The 24826-nt window shown below is 40.9% G+C and overlaps 1 long non-coding RNA gene across 1 annotated transcript; it reads left to right on the plus strand.

Moving 5' to 3' along the window:
* The first annotated feature begins 3934 nt into the window (after positions 1 to 3934).
* Positions 3935 to 13388, plus strand: LOC137167046 (uncharacterized). The gene is made up of 3 exons (XR_010923945.1): positions 3935 to 4068; positions 12161 to 12238; positions 12419 to 13388. It is a non-coding gene; the product is annotated as an uncharacterized lncRNA (long non-coding RNA).
* Positions 13389 to 24826: the final 11438 nt, after the last annotated feature.

Here is a 24826-nt window from a genome sequence, read left to right on the forward strand (position 1 = left end):
AAAATGGAATTCATCCTTATATCTAAAACATGGACCTCTTAATTTTGTAATCTCTATAGGATTTTCTCATAGCTAGCTGTCTGCGTTAAGGGTATGACCCATTCTCTTTTTGCTGTAATTGTTTCAGCATTCTGAAGCCAACTATCCCTGATGTAACTATTAAAGATACAGGGGTAAATTTAGCCCTCAGTAATACAATAGCATTGCTTTAACAGCCATTAGACTTGTTAACATTTGTCTCTATATAATACAATATGTGGCTTTCCAGCTGTGGCCATGCTTTTTCCACCTGATATCCAGTGACATTCATATAACTATATGGAGAAAAAAAAGTATCTGCCACTGAAGTATCCCCCTATTGGCTTCACCCACCTCTGACTTTCTGTAAGAGACATAGCAAGTACATACTTTCAGGGACTATTCTACATTTGATCCTAACTCCATTTCAGTTTCCTGTGTCAATGATGGCTCATCAAAAGAAGACATCAGGGACATCACTAAAAATCAGTGAGTGGCAAATGAAGGGACAAACAAGAAGTTGACAGAAATAAGGAGAAACTATTGAGGATAGATGCTCAAAGGGGTGAGATAAGTGCCATTCTAGGCCTAGTCTTAATTAAAGATGGTGAAGAGAAAAAAATGTTGGATGAGTGTTTGCTTCTTTATGAGGTGTCAAGAAAGCCTGGATATCTATTTTAATTCTGCTTGTTTTTCACCTAATATCACCCCGAATCTCTGCTGAGGCTAAGGGGGAGAGAGGGTTGCAAAGATGACCTTAAGCCAATTTTGCATTCCCCTGAGCTCGAGTTGGCTATCTGCCAGCCCAGTTCCCCAGAGCAAGTTAGAGCAGGTCATATACATTTTGCAGATTTTGATAACAACCACTTGCACTTTTCATAGCCCTTTATAAAGGCAGTGACTATCATTATCCCCATTTTACAAATGGGAAAATGGGGGCACAGAGAGGTGAAGTGACTTGCCCAAGATCATCCAGCAGGCCAATGGCAGAACCAGGACCAGGAACCAAGGTCTCCTGAATCCCAGCCCAGTGCTCTACTCACTAGGCAACATTGTCTTCCCCATTAGAAGTGTCTGTTCTTTTTCCATTTCAAGTGGACCATTGTAATCTCTTAACCAAATAACAAAGGGCCAGATGTGTTTCACTCTTACTTGAGTTCCATTATACCTTATTCTGTACACAGTCCATTTGAGTTCAGTAGAACTACTTATGGCATAAGGTACCACTTGGTGGTAGAATCAGAACCAAGGTTACTAGAATTTGGGTACCAACTGAAAATTGCAAAGGGCTTGATTGGAAGTTTACTCTTAGCCCTGCGTAAAGGGTGGCATGTAGCTGCATCAGTCTAGAAGGAGCTCCAGAAAGGAATGATGAATCAGATATACCCTGTGTCAAAACTCCTCTGGGTGAGTGGGTGGCTGGAGTATGTTGCATTACCAGACCTAGGCTAATCCCTGCTCACATCCAGACAACGCAGATGGATGGAGACATGGCTCTCCCCACTCTCTTGCCCCCAAGGATCGGGGTATCAGGCACTACAGTTCCTGCTCTTCCTCTCCCTTATGCCCAAACCCATGGGGCAGGAAAGTCCTGTGCAGCTTTTCAGAGTGGCAGAGCCTTGCATGTGTAGGGATCAGTCACAATGGAACCACAAAGCAGCATTTAATAGATTATCTAATAACCAACAAAATGGCATAGCAAAAAGGACATACAGATATTAAGATGTGAATTTATTTAAATAATCTGTGGTGAGTGGTACATAATACATGTGGTCCTGGTGGTTTTTAGGTCCCCCAGTAATGAATGAGTTAAAAATATTTATTTTCCTGTGACAATTACCAACACACCCTAGATTGAAACTGTGTGCCCATCTGGAGTCAATTCTTTAGTAAAATCTTTAAATAGAAGTAAGCCATCTAACATAAACCCCAACCTGCTCCGTAAAAAGCTCTGCAGCAAAGAAAGTACAAAAATATACTAGTTGGAGTGGGTCAAAAATTTTCTGATGGAACTTTTTCTGTTGGAAAATGCTGTTTTGTCACAATTGAAACGTTCTGCAGGAAAGTGTTGATTTTGATGAAATTTCATTTAGAAAGAAAATTATTTTTTGTTATGATTGGAACAGAACACTGATTTTTTGTTTTGAAATGACTTGTTTCAAAGTGTATTCTAGATTATAAATTAATATGAAATAAAAAGTTGAAATGGGAACAAAATGTGTAGGTTTTTGTCAAAACAGAACATTTTGATGGGCCTGAAATAAAAAAAAATTTCAAAAGTGTTATGTGGTGGGAAAATGTGAAGGCTTTTGTTTTCTTTCTGATCTGAAACAAAAACAAGTTTTGCAATGTCAAAATTCCCCATGAAATGGAAATTCCGAGTTTCAATCAGCTCTAATACTAGTATATTCTTCATTTTCCCATTCAAACAGATACTATGGGTGTGGTCTTCATTTCACTTTACACTTCTGTAAGTCAAGAGTAAATCCATGTTGCTGAATGGAAAAATCAGGGTCATGAAGCTTTCAGTGTAAACAGGCTCAAAAATGGAACTGTGTGGCAGTAATTCAAAATGAGGAATAACTAAAAAGGAGGGCATGGTACTTTGGGAACTGGATCAGGCCCTAGTTCTCTCTGAAGTCACCAGGAGCCCATTGACCTTAAAGGAATTGAATTAGGCCCTTAGTTGAGGAGAAATTGAAAACCGGACAAAAGGCTCTCAACAAGTCTTGCTTTTCTACGTTGCATACTTATTAGCCTCAGAAGACACTCAGCTGATGTAATTTAGAATTAACCCTGCTTACCCAGCTTCTGCTTTTTTAGCACGATGAGTATCATTTGTATTGCTTTGGATGCTGAGTGTATTGTATTTCTAGTCAGAGAGGTATGAAGCTAAACATTTTGCACTTGATGTGTGAAAGCATAAATCATCATCCATATTCATATATTTTAGCTAGGGTGCTCAGCTAGGATTGGCAGAGATCTCCAGTTTGCAAGCACTTGAATTCTGGCAAAGGATGAATCCTGGAGAGAACAAATAGGGCCTGGACTAGGGATTGGGAAAGAAATTCAAAGCAGAGGGAACTCATTTTGCTAGTTTTTACAGTGCCTTCTGGAGAATGGATATGGCCACGTTTTAGTCAACTACCACGGTAAAAAAAAAAACCCCAAACCCATCATAAAAAAATCCCTCTATGGCCTTATACAACTCAAAGATCTAAATTAGAAACCAGGGAAGTACATAAATCAGAGATGAAAGGTGATCTTATCATTAAAGCACAGGACTAGGACACAAGAATTCTGGATTCTGTTCCCAGCTCTGATACAGACTTGCTGAGTATCTTTACCTAGGTCATTTAGAGCTTGACTGTGGTCTAGACTAAATATACATGAAGGTGACCAAGAACCTCCTTTCTTATACCTTGGATCTAGGCATGCCCCACTTTCTCCCCCACCAAGAGCAGAGGAGAGAAGAGGGTCAAGAAATGAGTGAAGCTTTACCCTCCACCCTAACCTCCCCATGCCAGCCAGAATGCTGGAGCCATAGGCCAAAAGAAAATTTCAGACCAAGAGGAAGCAGAGAGGGGATTGTGCCTCAGAATCTTGTGGTATATTGCCTCAGAGAGCTACTTCTAGCACAGCGTAACTTACACTCCTTTTCATGCTCAGGGCTGTGGCTAAAGGCATGATCTAGACCTCTGTCAGGCCAAGCTCCCACCTAAGCATGGATTAACTTTCAGGAACTAAAACCCCAGAAGTGTGTGGTAATGAATGCCAATCTCTAGACAAGTAAACAAGTCTGCAAATGTAGCACACCTGAGGTCTGGTGTTGAGTGGGTTCAAGAAGCCAGCAAACACCCAACTGAGAATGGTATATAGAACCCAGTCTGATACACAGGAGTCACTCCCACTTGATCCAAGAACTGATGTGAGCCTGTAACCAGGAGGGACAGACTCTACTGAAAAGGTTTGGAGGATTTTAAAACCTACCAGGTCTCTGTGCGGAAGGTGGTTAAGACAGTCATACATATAAGCAGGTTTGTTTTCAAGGTAAGTTATCTGTAATGCTTTTGTTCTGTGCTTTCTGAAGGTTAGCAGGTCATTGCCTCAGAGAACTGGACAGCAGGTGCTGAACTAAACTCAGACTTACAAAAGTGATCACAGGGAGTGACAGGAGGAATTGTAGACTAAATCCCCAGTGTGGAGGGAGAGGAATGTAAGTTCTTGCCCCACAAGGGGTGACAGCTAGAGGCCTGAGATCTTCAAAGAGTCCAGGAAGGCATCAGAAGTGCAGTTACCTGGGAACTGTGAAATACTATTTGTACACTTCAAAGGATAGCTCACTCATGTTTATAAAGTGTTCTGGGATCCCAAATTATTCCTTTTTATTTTGATATTGCACTGATAAGATCCTAAACAAGTTAAGCACATTCACTGTCATTTAATCTCTTTCTGGGTAGTCTTAAGCAACTTTTCTTTAATGCAAATAGGTTACTGTTAAAGGATAATGTTTCTCTGACTCCTACTAGTGATTTGGTCTAGTTGACCAACAACTGTTGAGCTTTATGTAGTCCATTTGGGCCCATATTATCCCCTTATGTAGAAACCCTGCAATTAAACTATTCAGGAAATTCCATGTATGAGGTTTTCACTGCATTATCCTCCCAAGGGAGAAGGGTTTGCAAATATGATGCCCTGAGCTCTGCTGGCAAATTTTTTTCCAGCCCTGCCTACACCAAGGCACCTGTATGCAGAGCCCTTCCCTCTGCGTCACATCCTCTATTCCTCCAGTAGCAAGTTTCCTCTCTTTATACGGGCAGCATGTCTCCTTCCCTTCCAGTCCTTCTCCAGTGGGGGACCAGCTGTGGCTGTGAAGTAACTGCTGCCTTGAGCAATAGTGAAGGATTTTCTGCTGTGAGCAACATTAACTTCCAATGGGCTTTCTGCTGCAAACAGTGCAGGCTTTCTGGGGGATAATGCTGCCACTCACACAGGAGCTTGGGGGAACGATTCTACCTTGGCTTCACTTCCCCATTCGGAGTTTACCAGCATTATTACCACCAATACCTGTGCTTCCTCCCATATTTTCCTCTCCCTGGAGGAGATGACTTGGCCCAGTGTAGTCAAAAGGGAATTGGAATGTTAGCTAACAGAGTTCACCCCACAGATAATTGCCTCGAATGCCAGTTCCGTCATCATTTCAAGAAGGAAGACAGCAAGAGGAGGGAGGCCTCAACGGGACAATGGAAAATGTAGCTTTTAGCGAATAGTTCATGTTGGATTTGCAAGTGTCTATCAACTGTGCAGAGAAAGCCAAATGACTCCATTTTTCCAAGCTCACATCATCTGTCCTTTGTGAGCCTTTTATCAGACTTTAATGCATTTTAACAATCCTATGAGTTCATAGCATGTCATTTTTAACAATACAACTTAGTCATCGAGACCGAAACAACTTCCTGGAAATTCACAGTGTTGGTTAAGATAAAGAAAATGTGTGTATCTGCATTGGCAGCAGGAGATGCTATTCAACAGGAGGCCCCTAAAACAATTAAAAAACCCAGTATGTTTAAGTAACACTCAAGTTGCTGCTGGCACCAGACTGTCAGAGCAAGAAACTCTATATACTGTTAATGTGTTGCTATTAATTCTCCATACAAAATGACTTGTATTGTACCATCACCCATTGAGCTCAAGTCTTAGAAGCAAATAACAGTGTCAATTAACAGTGGAATTCAGCTCTGTCTTTGAATTTCCTTGCTTTTGATGACAGCCTTAAGGTTACTTAACCAATGGATTTAATTTCCCTTCCCTTTGTTTGAAGAATGGAGCAAACAAAGCACAACTAGTGCCCTCGCTGGCTATCTTGAGGCTGAACTGCCTCTCAGCCATGGAGGCGGTACATAGACAAGGCTCGACTGTGCAATCTTTACTGTGTACAGTAGAGCAGGTCAGAACATTTTTGACCAGACCTTTGTTTGGCCTAATAATGCTGTTTCATTGAAGCCTAAACAATTCACAAATGCATTGATTTTGATGGAGTTTTCCTTGGGAAGGTTTCTGAGGCCTAGGTTTGACTCTCCGGTCACAGAGACCTGAATCAATAACATTGCTTCTATCTTTTTCCCTCTCACTTCGATCTGCAGGCCAGGGTAGCAGCAAGGTCATGGTCTCACCTTAACTTCACCTTTCTGAATTACTTGCTTCCTGCCAACCAATACCTGCTCTAGGGGTTTGATACTGTTATCTGTCCTTAAGTGGGCTGTGCAAGTGGATACAAATTTCCTGGCTCCTTTATTCTCCCTCCACACCTGCAGAAGGGCAGGTCACAGCCTGGTGTAGAACACAGCCAAATCTCATTGGCAGGGTACTGTGGGGATTTCCTGTCCTGTGAATGAAGGGACAAACTGAGCTCTCTCATTTAATTAATCCTATATTTTTACCAGTACTAAGTTAAATTTCAGAAAGGATCCCAATATTTGTTTTTTTAAAACCTGGATAATTTGCAGAGCAGAGTATAAACCTGCTAAGTATGGATTATTGATGCACCTGTCTAAATAATTTACTCTGAGTGTACACTTGAGTGGATTTTTAAATATCCATGGTTCAACACCTTCCTTTTTAGTCTTTTTTTAAATGAAATGTCAGAGCATGGACCTTGCTTGTAAAATAAGAGCATACCTCATCTGAGCTCAGCTACACATTAATGATCTGCTAATTTTAAAAGGAAAGGCTAATTCTGAGCCATGCAAAACATCTAAAACAAGCACAAATGTATGTTTAGCATTCAGATTTCTTCAGAAGACAGTGTTACATTTTAGATAAACAAAATTTCATCTCAGTTGATCCAAGTTCTGAGCCCAATCATGTAGACTCTCAACATGTGTGACTCTCATTGGTACTTCCACAAATGTGAGGCTGTAGGATTGGTACCTTAAACTTAGAGGTCTAATTCTCCATTGTGTTAAACCAGTTTTAGGCCAGTGGGGTTCCATTGGTCACACGTGTAAAATTGGTGCAAGACAGTATAGAATCAGGCCCAGAATGAATCCGAAAACAGGAATTGAGGCAATAGAGCCATTAATGGGAGCGCTCAGCACCTCATAGCACTGAACCATACAAATAGAAGTATCACAGCTATTTAACAACACGTAATTCTAGTAGTTTAATGGTTCATTGGAGTATGCTACAAAAGCTATTTATAAAACAATGGGAAAGGGGATGGTTGATTTATTGATCTCCTGTTGAGGCATTTTCTGATTGAAGTGTTTTAGAATCAGCTTTAAGTGAAATGAACACTAAGGACCAGACTCTGGTGCATTTAGTCTAGTCTAGTTTAGCACTCTAGGAGTATGCCCCACACAGCAGCTTGGGAGGTATAACTTTCAGTTTGCGTAGACATACACGTGCTAGCTTTGCTTGAGCTAATGCCTACAAATAGCAGCTTGGCTATGTGTCACAAGTGGCAGGTCAGTCCAGTCACCTGAATACACACAGTTTCAGGCAAGATGGTACTCAGGTAGCTAGTCTGAGCTGCCTCTATGCTACTTCTGCCACCACACTGCTATTTTTAGAGTGTTAGCTCAAACAGAACTGGAGCAGGTCTGTCTACCTGCACTGGGAATGACAATTCCCAGCTACCGTATAGATCTACTCCAAGAGTAGTCTCATCTGTTTCACTGGGACTACTCCAGGAGTTAGGTATGATTCAGCACAGTGGATCAGAACCCCAGGAATTCAGAAACAAATCAAAGCATTTTCACATCATCTGAAGTTCGGGGGTTGAGAGAGGAAAGTTTTTTTTTTTTTTTTTTTAAAAGATGTTTGTTAAAGATTAATCACCAGGCAACACATTTCTGATTACCCTATTTCCCCAGAATGAGAAGCATCCATTTCTGTGGGCCCCTTCTGTGAACTGATCATTCGTTCTAGTTACTGATTGCCCCCGTCAACAGTCATGTTGCTGGCATTGTTCCTCTCTCTAGACTGCTGCAACATTAATATTTCATAAGCAGTAATAAAGCAGAACCAAATGCTGTCTTCTGTAGAAGATTAGGAAAGTATTAAATTAAATGGATCTGATACTTAGAGGAAACTGATAAACACACAGCTATTCTCTCAGCAGCATTACATTGTATGTGTGTGTAATGAATTTATCACACAACTGACTTTTTTATTTCTTCTATTTTTCCCTCCCTAGCATGTGAAATTTTGTTTTTAAATTAGTCAGTTTGATTCATACATTAAGGCACTTGTGTGTTCTAAACAGGCTGCTTGCCAATTTTTCTGACATTTTGGACTTAACATCTTAATCCAAAATCATTACAGTAATGAATAGGAATAGGCTCTTTCCTGGAGGGTTCTCTTTGGGTTTCAAGTGCTAAAAAAAGGTTATACTCACTGAGGACCCGATTGTTCCTGGGACTTGCACACGTTTGCAATAGGAAGGTGTGTGGGTGGAGAGAGAGCACAAGAGTTGTTCCCACTTGCGCAACCCATGCAAAAACTCATGGCAAGCCAAGTCCTTGTACTCCAGGGGTTCTGTAGCTGGGGGTTGGAACCCCTCAGGGGGTCACGAGCTGTCAGCTCCCATGCATGCTGTGGCTGTCAGCCCCGTGCATGCCTGACAGCCAGAGCCCTTCAGATATGGGTGGTCGGAGAGCAGCGGCTGCTGACCAGGTGCTCTGAAGGCAATGCCGCCCCCCAGCAGCAGTGCAGAGGTAAAGGTACTATGGCATAGGGGTGTGGGTAGCATGACATGGGGGATCATCACTTTTTTTGTGGGGGGAGGGGAAAGGGGTCATCACAGCCTGAAATATTTTCAAAGGGGGTCCCAGAAAAAAAAGTTTGAGAACCGCTGTTGTACTCAGTGTCCTCAAATCTAAGATCAAACAAGAGGCAGTCTCAGACTCCCGACCGTTCAACTTTAAATGTTCATAACATAAAACCACTGAACCAATTTTCTCCAAATGTGGTTTGTTTTGTAAATCTCAGCAAGGCATAATCGAGGCAAGACTGAAGGCTGAAAGTATTGCACTGCACTGTAGTATATTCAGGTTTTGTGTAAAAAATTCCAGCTAGTTTGTATTATACATATTACTTGACAAATTATTCTTCATTTATAATGGTATAGGAGATGCACAGGCACAAGGGAACTTTCTATCTTTACTTGGAGTATTCATGAATGCTTTTTCCAACCTTAATGTTGCAAATATAATAGATTTTTTTCCCCCGCCACCCCTCTCTCCCCCACTATTTAAATACAGATTTGTTGTTATGGAAAGGGAGAGCCTTGTAAGCTAATGTGTGACCTGGTGAACTTTCTCTAGTGGAGATGACTGAGTTGCTAATGTTTATACAGAGTGACATGGTTTTCTATATTCAGCCCTCTGCCAGTGTTCCCCTGGGGTTTTGCAGCCTAATGTTAGTTATTGAAGCTCACTTTACCTCCGGAGTTATAGGCAGAATAGAGCAGCATTAGAAATCTTATGCCATCTTGAAAAATTGTAATCTTAAAACCATATCAAAAGGGGATGAAAAGATGTATAGTAGATTGCTCATAGAGGAATCTCAGCATGAGGAGGGCAAGTGGAAAATTGTGTATACAAATTAAGACATCTTTTGGCGCCTCAACTTTTTACTTTGAGGGAATCTTAAAAAAAAACAACCAAAAAAGCCACAACACTTGTCTAGCCAACGCTACTAAAAAGGTGGAAAAGAAGCGTGGTACATCACATAATTTGTGAGGCTTTACAGGAACTCACATTTCCTATCAGGAAATGTAAGGAACCCTATTAAATCTCCAAAAAAGATGAGGCATTGAAAACACTCCCTGCTGCTCTGATATCACTGGCAATGAAAGCCTTCTTTTAGGCCTTCAAAATCCCTTTCTCATGGCTGTCATAGGGAAGGTGGCTGAATGCAACAGAGGGCAGAACTGGGAAAAATGACAAGGAAAGGGGATTGGGGGAAACAAAGCAATTGGCATGCAGATATGGATAAAGGAGCCCCAAGATTTGCTATTTTTCCCCAAAGACATTTTCTTGGTGGCTATTACTGAAGTCAGCTTCCCAATACACATCAGTGCACAGTACAGTCAGTGCACAGTGAGATTAGTTCACAAATTCTGTGAAAACAGTCCTATGGAAAGCTTTAGACAAACTTTAGCCTTAGGAAAGGTATAATTAATGAATAAATGAAACCATTAAAATGGAAATATCAAGATAAAAGATTAGATCTATCACTCACCCCTCCTTTTGACTACTTTGTGACACTCTGGGAACAGCCTTAATAGGGCAGCTGGGGGTTTTCTTTGCATTTAGTTCAATAGAGCTATGCTGGTTTACAGTAGTTGAGTTGAGGAGTTTACAGTAGCATTATTGTGGACAATTCAATGAAAACTACTGCTCAATGGCAATCAAAATTGTAAGCAAGATATTTTAAGAAAAGGGAAGAGAAAGGGTACTGATGACATTTTATCTAGGGATACAGTACTGCCAACTCTCATGGTTATATTGGAAATCTGGCTATATTTAGCATTTGGTTTTGAAATCCCAGCTGCTGACAAAGATTGCATAAGAATCTCAGCTTTCATTTAAAAAAAAAAAAGTTTCTAGACCTCATGGTTGCAGGTCTAGAAACGCATGAAGCAAGTGAACTCTAAAGGTTCAGAAAACAGTAGGCAAATACAAGAACCCAACATTTAAAAACAAACAAAAAGAAAAATCCACCAATCACATGATTTTGGGAGCCTCACTCATGATTTTTGAATGCTTCACTTTGGCAATGCTGACTGATATTGTCCATCCTGTTGTATGATGAGCAGAACTGGGTAAAGAGGGTAAGGCTTCAGGAGAGACATGGTGTGTGAGACAACAGGGATGCAGGATACAAGCTGGTCTAGGTTACTACTAGATAAGGACGGGCCTCTCAGAATGCCTGCATGGCTTCTACAATGCATGCACAATAAAGATCACTTTCCTACAACTGTCTGCTTGCTGTACCACTTATTACTAATGAAGTAAACTCCTCTCCCCTCAGAGTTTAGAGGGAAAGTCTGAGGTGATGATTTTTTCTTGATTTATTCTTTGAAGGATTGTTGGTTGGTTGGAGTTTTTTTGGGCCCTGGGGGTGGGGAAAAAAGGAGAGAATGGTACTTGTTTCTAGACACATTTTATATGTTTCTAATGGCCTTTGGTTGGGACTTCTTATTTCCATGCAATCCAAGAACTGGCTGCCTGGATTTAGGCACTGAAATAATATAATTAGCAGTGTATATTACTAGCTTTTTTTGTTGCTTGTGCACAGTTTAAAGCTATTTTGTGTGTAGTTTTGTATTATTATTTTAATAAATGGCTTTGGCAGTAAAATTCAGAAAACAGAACAGGAAAAGGGAAGATGGTACACCCTCCCTTTCAATACTATAGTCAGTCTTAGCATCACCCTATTTCAAAAAAAGATACAGCAGAAAAGGAAAGGGCCAGAGAAGGGCAATGAAAATAGAGTCCCAGAAAGACTTTTTTACGAGCAGAGATTTAAAAGATTAGGATTAGTTAATTTAGAGAGGAAAAAACCAGAGGTGAAAAAATAAAGTATATAAATTAATGAATGGTTTTGAGAAGGTCAGCAGGAGGCACCTACTTAACCTCTCTTAAAGTAGACCCAGGGTCAACCAATGAAATAAAAAAAGGCAACACATTAAAACGTGATAAAACGATTTTTTTTAAAAATGCATAATTGACCTCTAGAACTCACTACCACAAGGTATCATTGAGGTCAAGAGCTTAGTAGAATTCAAGAGGGTTTGGGCATTTATATGAATAAATGAGAACATCCGCAGTTACACTAGCTAAGATAAAAATGTACATACATATAGTTAGGTATCAGATAGCCATTACCTGCCTGGAATTAGGAACTTCCCAAATAAGATTATTTCATAATGGTCTATTACAGGGACTTCCTCTGAAACATCTGGTATTGGCCACAGTAAGGCGTTGGGACTACATAAGCTATTGGTCTGATCCTGTATCACAATTCCTATGTTACTGTGTTCCTAAAATTTAAATAGCATTTGAAGTGTGTTTTTAAGTTACTAATTTACATTTTCTATATTGGCTTCAACCTGTGTGTCCTTGTACTATCCTAGCTGTTTAGGTCAAGGCTTTGTCCTGGGAGAGAGAAGGGGAAATGGAGCTGAACAAAGCATCAGACCTTCCAGAGTCAGGTATTAATGTCTTTAATTTTGATAAAGTGGAATCCCCTAAGGAATATGTCCAAAAGGGCCCTAAACAGTAAAATGCTTCTGGCTTGTAGATCAGGTAAATGGTAAAGAAGGCGAGTGTGAAAAGAAGATTGTTTGTTTGTGTTTCTGAAAGGCCATAACTGTCTTATTCTGTCTCTACAGCAAAATACACTGGCACTAGAGGACCCACGTACAATATGATTTATGGTTATAAAGGGTTCTTCATCCTCTTCAGCACTATATGAACCTCCAGATGCAGCAAATCCTGGAATCTTTCTATCTTCCACTGAACGAAATATAAAGTAGAGGCCAAGATTGACACATTTTTGTTCTATTACAGAAGAGAAGTATACATTTGGAAGCCAAGACCGTGGAAGTCCAAGTCAGAACGCAGCCCATTAACTGTGTTTTGTGGCCACATTGCTTTACCAGCCAACTGAGTATCCCCTTAGTAGAGGGAATCCTTCGTTGGTATCCAGCCGCCAGAACAACTCCTATACCCCTCTTCTGATTCCTGGCATAAGGTGCATAGCCGGGGAAAAGGAGACATGGCCAGTGCTCCTCTTCACCTACCTGATCCCTGGCTGCTCTAGGGTGCCCCTCGTGGGCCACTGGCATCCAGTGTAAGTCAGTATCTTATTGAAGAGATGGACTGGGGACCAGTCCATTGCCTGCTCAGCCCAGAATCAGAAAGCAATGAAAGTACTGACTATCTTTATCCCCACCTCTTCCAGACTTGCACTGTAAACCACTTGAATGATCTGAAAAATCTGAGCCGCAAGCTTGAACTGAGTCCACTGAGCAGAAATGTGACCACCACACATGAAATATAGGCCCAAGCTATGAGACAAAATGTACCTATTGTAAATTGTACTAATTAGGAAAAAAAGGTTTACGTGATCATAATGAATTATTAGAGAAACAAGCCTTGAAGCATAACCACTGCATTCTCATTCTTCTATCAATACGTCTATACTGTGCTCATCTTTTTAGTGCCTGGGTGCCATTGGTCCTGATGAAGAGGAACTCTGGTGTTTTTGAGCAATGGCTTACAGAGAACTTTAATTCAGAGTCCCACTCATTGTAAGTTAATTCTGTCAGTCCTATCAGTCATAAAAGCCCAAATGTTAGAAGATAGAACAAAATATTTTAAGACTGACTGAAACGGGGGGGGGGGGGGGGGGTGTGTGTGTGTGTCAGGAGAGGAAAGGGAAGAGGGAATTTTAATGGCTGCCCAGAAACCTAGAGTTCTGGGATAAAAAGGCCAAAAAACCCTCATCTCCTTGACTTGGGGTCAGCAGCTCAGATCAAGAGGAGAGAGTTCCAAAGCATTCAAGGACCTAAATTACAGACAAGCACCTCTGCACTTGGCAAAGCTTCACAGAACTTATAATGCAAAATGGTTTGGGCCGGATTCTCCTCACACCCCCCTTTACATCCCCTTGACTTCCTTAGAGTTACTTCTAATACGCTTCACTTCAAGTCAGAGAAGAATAATTAATCTTTTGGGCTATAAAATCAACTGAAGTGTTGCTGGGTAAACCTGTAGTAAAGAAACAATGCAGAAGAAAGGCTTAACCCATAATTATGGATATTTATTCATAAGCTATATTTAACTGGTTTAATTTTTATTAATCAGGAGTTACACTTTTGTTGTGGGAGGACACAAGGCTGTTAGATCTTAGTGTTTTCGCCTCCTGCTCCCTTCCACATACAATTTGATTTGGTCTGAACAATGTGTGTTACTGATACAGGAAGCAGAAATTGAAAACATTTTTCTAATTTATTAGAGGAGATTTATTACCAAGAGACTGTCTTGGCATTGTGCCAGTCATCCCCCATTAGTAGAGGGCTAACTTTGGTGTGGTGTATATTCCACACAACAAACACTGACAAAAACTAGCAACTGTATTGAGGTTTCTGATTTTTTTTTTTAAATGTGTGACATTTACAGACTCAAAACTACACCCCATTTTACCCCACCCCATGCCCCAAAATCCTACCCCAGTTTTTACCCTGAAAAGGTAGATGAGCCAAAGGGTACATAAAGTGCATTAGGGACCCTCCTATTGCTAATTGATTTACGTGAGAGGCTCTCAGACACTACAGTGGGGACTTTGTACTGCTGTCCATAAGAAAGATAAGCGAGACAGGGTACTGATACATATGGATTTCTGGCCTGTATCTGATCTATATCAGGATGGTGAACAGGGTAAACAGCTAATGAGGGTATTGGCAAAATATGGTTGGGTCTCCAGTCTGTGGTGGGATCATGTTTGGGAGAAGGATGTTTTTCTTGCTTACACGTACAAACTAAGACGCATACTCTCGTACTTTTAGGGGAAACCTGGCCTGGTAGAGGTTCAGTTCTTTAGCCTGTAACTGGTGGGCTGTTAGTAGTTTTCAGATTAGGTAGGGATAGTGGGGGGCTGTGGTCTAAATGGGAAAGTTAGCTAGGAACAACCGGGGGGCCTGCAATAGGTGAAGACTGGGCCAAGAAGCTCAGTGTTAGTACCTTAATAGCATATTTCCTGACTATAAAATATACATGTTTAGCTGTAACTGCCTTAAAATTAAAAAAATTCTTAGGAAATGTCTGGGTGGTTCTTCCTCCTCCCTCCCCAATAAAAACAACTGCACCCAAGAATAGTCCCAGGGAATAATCAGCTAGTTAGGATACAATAACTTAGTTGCTAGACGGATTCTCCAGGTGCGTTTTCTTTAAAATCAGCCACAACAACTAATTGTCAGGTTCAGACTAAGTCAATTGTCAGGACTAATTGCTAAGACTATTGTCAATGGAAAACTGTCCAGTGTCTTATCTTATACTATAGCTGTTGTTAAACCCGAGGAAATAGCAAAATAGATTTTGACTAGGGTGAGGGGACTTGAATTCAGATTGATATGTTGGTTTTGACTGCAATTACTTCCCCCAACTCTCCCACATCAGTCCTCACACAACCTCCATTTCCAGCTTTTTTTTTTTTTTTTTTTGGGGGGGGGGGGGGGGGGAAGAGGGTTGAGGGGGTGACAATTTATGGATGAAGGGTTACTGGATCTCCAATATATCTGAGCTTGCAGTCATGTAACCTATGCTGGTCATCTTTGAATTCAGTCACCTTGAGAAAACAAATAGGCAGATTTGCACTGGGCCAGTGGAATTTCAGGTGTTTATGTCTCAGTGGAGCAGAAGGCCTGTGATTTCCTACAGAGGATGTACACAGACAGCTTGTCTCTGCTAGAGTCCCCAGCCACAACATATGCAGTATGACATCTCAGCGCTCTGTTGCTGTACCCTGTTGCTCAGTATCAGAGATGAGAGCTGATACAGCCACCAGAGCAGGCATCTGTGGCCCACCACTTCCACAAATCTTCTGCATTGGACTCGTTTGGGCCTCATCTCACACCACACTCAGCTATCCATACGAGTCTCTCTGTACCATTACATTCTATGGGCCACAGTCATCATTGCCTAGTGGGGAGCAAGAATCACTATCCAGGCCTGAAGGAGGAATAAAGAGCACTATAGCTCTGATGACCCTCTTCCTAAAAATGACAGAGAGGAGAACTCCTAGAACCTTTTATGGGAAAGTAGCTCCTTCCGGTGCCCTACCTTAGCAACCAAGGCATTTAGCACTGAAAGCAGCTACCAAATCCTCTCATCATTCCACGGTTGGCAGCATGAATCACAGGAGTAGGTGATTGCAAGGGCATGAGTGTGAGTGGCTGTTGGGTAGACCTCAGACAGTGAAATAGATATGGAGTAGAAGAGACTGGAGAAATAGTTAGAAAAAAGAAATAAAGTAGAGAAGTTAGGAGAAATTGTTACAATGAGGAGATGCCGGGAGTAAGCAGAAGGGAAAGATTAAAAAAAAAAAAAAAAAAAAAAAAAAGAGCAATGCAGGAGAAAGAAGAGGATGCAGCACACAAAAAACAGGGAATAATAGACCCTGAAAATTAGAATGGAAGAAACAGTGGACAGAAGGAAGAACAAAAGCAAGACAATACATTTAAAAAAATATTTCACAGGTAAATAAATGTCCCCCCCCCCACACACACCACATTTAAATTGGTGTGATGTTGGATGATATGAAATTCATTCTGCCATTCCCCCTCCCCGGTGAAGGTTTTGGACCCAAATACCTACATAATCAAATTACAGGGGGATATAAATAAGGGGTTATATAATAAGCACCATCAGCATAGCAGGTAAAGTTTGTAGTTTTGGTGAGCCCTGTATTTCCCCCCCATATGGTGTTCACAACAGTTGCTGGGAGAATTTGTAATTCTGCAAAGCCTCAAATGCAGGTTTTCCATCTGGGTTATAGCTATTAGGAAAGAAGATGAAATCATCAATTCTACCTGCCTAGCAAGTAATATTAGAATTCCCACAGAGGACTTGGAGACCCATCATTAAGGAAACTGATTAGGAGTAGTTAAAAAGTTTGGAAATTAAAGTTTGTGATGATATACACTTTAATACTTGGATCACAATAATGTGTTTATTACATGAGCAGTGTGAGATTATGATTCTTCTTTGCTTCTAAGTGCTTGGGATTTGTACATTATGTGATATATAAATATACAGTCATCACTTAGCAATATTAACTGGACTTTAACATGAAGTTGTGTGTTTTTAGACAGACGGACAACCTTTCAAGCACTTGGCTTCCACAATTGCGGTGGGGCAGGGGAGAATTAAAAACAAAACCCAACAAACCCCACACAGCAAAAAAGCCACAGTAACCAGCATGCTCTTTTGAAAACATGGCCCCTTGTTTACTATTCTACTCCATTTGCCCCCCTGCAAATGGACACTGCTCTACATGTGTTATAAATACACATATTAAGCTATAGTATGTACAGAAAGATTTTTTCCAACAAAAGTAAATTTGGGGGAAAAAATCCAGAACACTACCAAAGAATCCTGGCTAGTCCAATTAACTTCATTTTTGGGGGGCCAAAAAAAAGGCCTCTGGCCTGAACCTGAAAATTAAAAGGTGTCTAAACTAGACTGGCTTTAATTACACAGTCACTGAGAAATAAGTGTTAGCAGTTTTCATCCACAAAGCTCCAAGATGGGAAAATAACATTCTCCCCATTTTATAGTTGGGGAAAATAGTGCACAGAGAAGGTAATGCAACGTTTCCCCAAGGACACTCAAGGCAAAGGCAGAGAAAAGAATAAATTTTATTAAAGGTAATATTTAAGAGTACAAACAATTCACAGAGTTTACACAAAGTTGCTGGACATCTGGGTATAGTGTACAGATTATTGATGAGAGCAGAGTTTGGTTAGAAGTTTTAACAAGTGCAAGGAATACATAATCTGCAGTAACCTGGATACAGGGGGTCGAGGGTTTGATTTGGAAAAAAAAGTGATCAGTAATTCAGAAACATCACTTATTGCAAGGGTTACACAGGTACTAGACAATGAACATCTCTAGTTAGTACAAGCTGTGGAACTTTGCCCTTCTGAAAAAGGCTTCAGAAATTTAATTCAGTTCTGCACAGTAAAGTTTTGCTATCAATCTGAACTGAACTGATAAACTAGCATTGAAAGGCTCCTTATCCCATTAATAATCTCCTTGGCTCTCTAGTACCAGGAATTTTTTTTTTTTTTAATTTTTTTTTTTTTTTAAAAAGGCGTTTTATTATGTGAACCACCTATAAAATCTCTTGTGCTCTAGTAATTAAGCCATTTCCTTCTGCACAAGATGTTAATTAAGCTGAAGAGTTGATGGCTTGACAGGCTGAAAGCTGTATTTGACCCAGTGACTCACTGCAAAATGTTACTACCATTGCTTAAGAGATTGGAAGTGACCTGGGAAACACCTATCTCCAATACATTTTTCTGCTTTTATATTGTTCGGTACCGAAATTAGCAAGAGCCTCAGGATCATGCCATTGGGGACTGATCTGAACATATTGTGAACATAGAGATTCCAGTACTATCATTGTTCCTTGATAGGCTACCTCTCAGCCAATCTTCTCAGTAAGGACAACCACTTTATTACAGTGCAATCACCATCTAGACAGATGCTGCTTGTTTGAAGGTATATTACAGTCCTCAGAGCATCAGTGTAACAAATGCCTGATGAACTAATGAGGGAATTAAGGCTTTGGCTATATCCTAAGGAAGTGAATTTCTTCTTCTAATATGGAGCACATTATATAAATTGTAGATTAGAAATTTACATAATATTTCATTCATTTGCATAAATCCAGGCACAAGTCATTAGAAGCATGTGTCTTCCCACTTTATATTGATACTAGAACAAAATACACTGGTGTTAAATACAATTATAACGCTATTTCCAATAGTGTTCTGATTTTATATGGCAAATCCTTAGAAGGTCAGGGACAAGTCTTTTCATGACGACAAATCCAAGGAGGTGGGGAAAGGTGGCAGGAGAAATGCTACCTTTCCAACAGTAGTGGAGGGGTTACTATGGATTTCACTGAGGCGCTGCGTGGGCAAAGGGTTTGTCTGTACATACGTGCTTGCAGAAGTAGTTTTAATTATCCTTAACCTCAGAAATGTCAATGTCATGCCTTAAAAACACCCCCCCCACACACACACACACACCCACCCACCCCACGGTAGTGATATTGTTTATAAGAAATGGTAACAGCAGATAAAATATCAAGGAATAAAAATATCAGGGAATAAACAGAGTCCAGCAGAAAATAATTATTCTTTGAAGAGTTTCTCTTCTCAGCCCAGGGTTTAAAAAAAAAAAAAAAAAAAAGAACCACTTTAATTTCTTACATTAACAATTCCCCCCCCTCAAAGGGTAAATATACTCTATCCTCATTCATACCCCTTTTCTTTATGCTTGCCTTAGATCAAGTTCCTTGGGGTAGAGATTGTGACTTCCTTTCTGTTTGCACGATGCCCAAGGAAATAGATGATGAAATATTTTAATATACAGAAGCAACTCTAGACCCAGTCCAAAGAAAAACAGTAGTAGATTACTGTAAAACCCAACCAGACATTTTGAAAGACCCAAAAAGCCAGAGTCTACTTGGGAAAACAGTGAACTTTGTAAGTCTATGGCTGGTGTGGTTTTACTTGTTTTCAGAAAACATTTCAGGCTTTTCACAGTATACCTTTATCATAGAAGCAGTGCTTGCACTGATGAGGACTGAAGAATCATATTGGGGGGACAGGGGAGGGGGAAGGGGGGGGGGGGGAGTCCCTCTCTCTGCTGAGATCAGTAGTGAAGGATTTTCAGGGAATGACCTTGGAGTTTCTGTCTCTTGAAACCATGGCAACTAGCATTTCTTCCTGTAAAATAATTTCTTGTCTCTCAGTCAGCCACTACATGCCCCTTTCAAACTCTGAAGTTGATTCTCCTAAAAAACAAAAGAAAAAAAACCCACAACAACGACAAAAAAAATTGTTCTAGAAGGTAAATACTTCATTGATTATTCTTAATGTTACAGCCTGAATTATTCACCTGAACAACATTACTTGCTAAGAGCTGAATAAGAAGCCACAGACCAGCCTTTGCACTATGGACCCTCATTTTTTCTAGATTGCCATGATTAAGTCTGATATAGATGCAGACATTCTTGGTGAAAGATTCTAATTAAAAAGACCAAACAGTCAAACTGCTGGTGAGAAACAGCATTCAAATGCTACACAGGATGCTTTTGTTGTTTAGCTTGACAATCATGAACACTTATGTCCCTTTTCTTGAAGGCATTTTAAAGGGGCAAAAGGTCATTATTTGCATGTTATCTGTTCTTTGGTTAGTCAACCAGTTTAATTCCCAGTAGTTTCCCAAACTAAGGGGCATATTGTGCCCTCAACCCATGTGAATAATTCCCACTGGCATGAACATAGCACTTGTGGAAGTAAAGGGCACGCTATAGCTCTAAAAGTAGAAAACTGAGTCTGTAGCAAATAATTGATCAAGAGTTGTACAATCTGAGCAAGGTACGTGATACACAGCACAGAAAGCCAATCAACCAATCAAAGTGAGTGAAAGGAGATTATTTTCTTGTTCTTGTGTATTGCACCTTTAAATGTAATGGGGTCACCTTGTCTGCTGCAGGGCAGTCTAAGTCCTCTGCCATTTTGTGTTTCAATTCACATGCAGGAAGTTACAAAGGAAATCACTGTGCTCTCTAAGGTTTTATATTTTTTAATTTCTTTGTTTTCATTAATCTGAAATAAATTGCCTAGATTGAAAATTACATATTTTGCACTGCTGAGTGTGCTACTGACTTCCCCACCAGCCACAGTTTCAAAAATACACCACATACACCCAACCACAGTTAAAAGTTGCCATCCTGCCCCTTTTGCCACTCACCTCAAAATGTGCATCCTAACCAGAGCACCCTGTCTTTAATCCCACTCCACCCTATCTGATGATTCTGCCCTCACCTCCCCACCCCATTTACTCACTGGCTGGTCTGCCCATTTAACACATCCACTTTTCCCTCACTTGCTCTCTTTGCCAACCATCTAAAGCTTCTCATCTCATTTCTCATCGTGTCCATACTTGCCTCTCAACTCAGTTTGCCAGCACTGCTACCTTTTTCTATTTCTTTTCTCATGCTGCCTTTAAAGCATAGACTGACATTCCACAGCTAGCATGCCAGGCCCCCATCTGTTCTCATCCAAATTTCTCCATCCACAAAACCCATAAACACTAAACCAGGTCAATCAAATGTCTTTTCCTCTCCAATGTTACCAAGGCTATGTCTACACTGATGGTGGCAAACTCGCTGCCATCAGATCGACTTATCTGGATCGCCTGAGCAGTCAGTGAAGACCGGCTCAGTTGATCCAGAAGTCGACATACTAACACCATCTCCTCAAGTGGCATAGTGCTGCGCCAATGGCAACACGGTTCCTGTCTGTGCAGTGAAGACAGCGCGCAGAAGAGAAGCACAGAAGTCGACGGGAGTTACGCAAGTCTGTTGACTGCTGCCGAATTGCCAAGGTAAGTGTAGACCAAACCCTAGTTGAAGAATGTGAGTAGGGGGATGCCCTAGTTTAACAACTTTTTCTGGGTCTATCCATGTCTGTCTTTTAGATTGCAAACTGCTTGGGACAGGAGTTTTACATTTTTTCCTCATGCATTACTAAGCACATCTCTGGCATTTAAATAATAGCCTGTTAATCCCCTCTTCCAAGGGCCATCATAAGAGCTAGGCAGGCACTGCACTAGTCAAACAGATGGGACGGTGGCTGGGAGATGGGAGGTAAAGGTGGTGTCAGGATCAACCTGACACCTTCTTCACTGCCTGGCAGCAGTGGGAGCACATCGGCACCATGAATAAGTGTTTGGCAACTTTCCCCACCTAGCATTGTCTGCTTGCCTCATTTCTACCCCATTCTTCTGTGGACCAACCAAAGACAAAGGGAAGGGGCATGCGTTAGAGACTGAGTCTTCTTGCTGCAGCAGAAAAGCTTCTGCAGAGCCTCCAGGGGCACCTGAGAACCACTGGAGCTGCTGACAGTGCAGAGATAAAATTTATGTCCAGGAGTGTGAGTGCATTGCAATATCCTTATGGCTAATTTAATTTGTTCTCTTTTATCAGAGAGAAACCTCTCCACAGCAGACAGTATGATTCACAGTATTATTAGTGACAATTAAATGCAGTACTTAAAGAGACAAAATAAACTTCCATTTTATTGCAAGTCTACCCTCCCAGTGGTTTGGCACTAGTGCTGACTTGTCCTTTCAGTATTAAATCATCATTAAAAGGCCTGCAGCTAAACAACAATACAGTTATTCTCTCAGCACTCGGGCTCTCCCGCCTTATCAGACTACCAGAGTCTTCAAAAAGAATTGCTACAAATAATCAGTTCTTCCTTCAGGAGGGAAGAATAAGACGTTAACAGAAGATAAAGCTCATGTATTTTATCATTTTCAGGGACACTCGTGTGCTACTAGATATATTGGCTATTAAGAGCAGGGCTAGATTAACCTGTTAGATCACCAAGTTGCAGTTAAGGCAATGTTGCAGAGTCACAGCAGCACCATGCTAGTGTGATATTTGCTGCTTGCGGTCATGTGCTGCATCATGTAGATAACATATTGCCTTGTACAGACAGTTCTGTGGTGAAAATAACTTTTGCTCTACAGGGAACTGTAGAACCTCAGCATATAGGGCGTTCTTGACTGGGACACACCACAGATTCAGCCCTCCTCTTTAACAGAGTCTCTCTCTCTCTCTCTCTCTCACGCATGCACATGTGCACGCGCACACACTCCTGAACCCATTCCTTTCCACAGGCTTGCATGGCCTGAGGAGAGTCACATGCTGAAACTTCGTTCTTTCCATCAGAGTGGCCTCAACTGAATAGCTTTGCAGAAGGCCAGAGATCTGCTAGAAATAGCCCCCAGGAACAACTACACTATGGTCAATACAGTTATACTAGCAAACAACTAGCATCACCAAGAGGAGAATCAGAGTCATTGACTCACTGACTGGCGGATTTACCCTAGTGGCTCTCAAGGGGGGATGACAGTTAACTTGAATGATACAGAGGGAATCACAAAACAGTCTGTGAAGTCTTCAGTAGGACAGATCAGACAAACGCTTTTTACCTGGAACTATCACAGATAAATGTTTGATTAGATTTTTGGGCTCACCTGAAATTGACTGCAGCAACATAATACTTGTAAATCAAACAGAGCTAAAAAAGAATGTAGAATAGTAATAGTGCAGATAGAGGTACAAAACCAAAATAAGGAGAGGAAAAAAAAAAAGTCCAAGACTACAAAATGTAGATGTGAAATGAAAAATGAATGTTACAATGTTATCATGGACAGGTTGAATAATAAAATAAAGAAACATATGGAGATGAATAGAATATGATAAGGGAGGGAATGAGGCAGGTATGTTTTCCCCTCATTTCTACTAAATCTACCGAACAATATGGAATAGTACAGTAGGAATATTATGTATGGGAGGTGGCAAGAACAGATATGAAAATGGATATAATAGATTAGCGGGTGACGAGGGGGGGGAGAGAGAGAAGAGATGAGAACAAATAATAGATTCTTTAAACTCAAGAAACCAGACTTTAAACGAAAGGAATTATAGTGAGTATAATAATAGAAACAGGAAACGATGTTATATTAGACTGGGGGGAAATTAGTAAATGTTATACAATATATTCTCTCTCATTCTGTATTGGAGGCAGAGAACAAGGTAGGTTTTGAGGATGAGATGCTAAGATAACAAGACAGAAGAACTTCTGACAAGAGGAGAGATGGATAAAAACAATAAAGCTGTGGAGGGTTAAATTTAATTCTCACATTATTTTACTAACCACTTTTGACCAGCAAATCTTTAAGATGCACTGACGCCTCAAATAATTAGGTCAGTCACCTCTGGATACAGAGTCACCTCTTGCAGATCAGTTCAAGCTCTGCAGCACCACATCGGATGTTTCACATGGATGTCATGAGACCATATGGCCACTACACTGCGTCACTGACAGATTCAGGACAGACTGGGTTGAAATAAGCTTAGATCTAGAGAGATGCTGAGCACCCCCAGTTGTCATTGAAATTAATGGAAGATGAAGGCACTCAGCATTACCTTGCAGGATCAGACTCTGAGAATCCTCCTCTGCAGTAATTCTCAACGTACATGAATCAAAATTCCATTGACTTCAGTGGCCAACGTGAGTTAAGTGTGCTACAAATGAGCATTTTGGCCCATTTAAACACATGCTGAAGTCCCTGTTCAGCAAAGCACTTAAATGTGTTTACTTTAGACACAGGTTTAAATCTCATTAACAAACAGAAGTTCATACATCAGTGCTTCTCTGAATGGTGCTGGACTGCTGAACCTGGGACCTGAATGCCTAGTAATTCCTACCCCTTCCACCAAGCCAAAACATCCTTTTGTGTTTCTTAAAAGAAAACCCTCCAAATAACATGCCTTACCAAACAGTTTTATTTATATGCAGACATAGATTTATTGGGCCTCAATCTGCACTTATTTACATTGGTGTCAATGAAGAGCAACTCCATCACAGTCAATGGAATTATACCAGTGTAAGTAAGAAGCGAATCAAGCCCTTTAACTTACCGTCTGGAGGGTTTTCCCCAGTGCATGAATCAAAGGCAAACTATCAGCCTCACAACTTTCAGGCAGAAAAACTGAAGTCTAATTCAGCCTAGGAGAAGGAAGCAGGCTGAGTTTATATTTGCAGCAATTTAAAAAAACCCACTGCTATTAGGTTTTAAAGTCACTTCACAAAGCCGCTGACCGGGTCGTGCATAAGGGGAGGCAAGCCATAATCAACTCCACCATTGCCCCCAGCTTCTGCCCAGGCCCCCTTCTCCAGGATTCCCTCACTGAGCCTCTCCTCCCCACTTTCTGACAGATGGGAGTTGTCCCTTCAGCCACACTCAGCCCATGTCTGGGAAAGGCACTGCAGCTAGCACGGCCACTGAGCCCCACTGGATAGTTCCCAGCACAGGGAAGACTGGTTGGCACAGGGTTGCCATGGGGTCACTTTGTTCAGGGAAACCATCTTGATTCTCACATGGTGCAGGACCCGCAGTAATTGAGGTACATACATTCTTTGAAT

This window comes from Emydura macquarii, unplaced genomic scaffold (assembly GCF_026122565.2).
Source record: "Emydura macquarii macquarii isolate MOO-44397 ecotype Brisbane River unplaced genomic scaffold, CSIRO-AGI_Emac_v2 contig_2897, whole genome shotgun sequence".
Classification (NCBI taxonomy): Eukaryota; Metazoa; Chordata; order Testudines; family Chelidae; genus Emydura; species Emydura macquarii.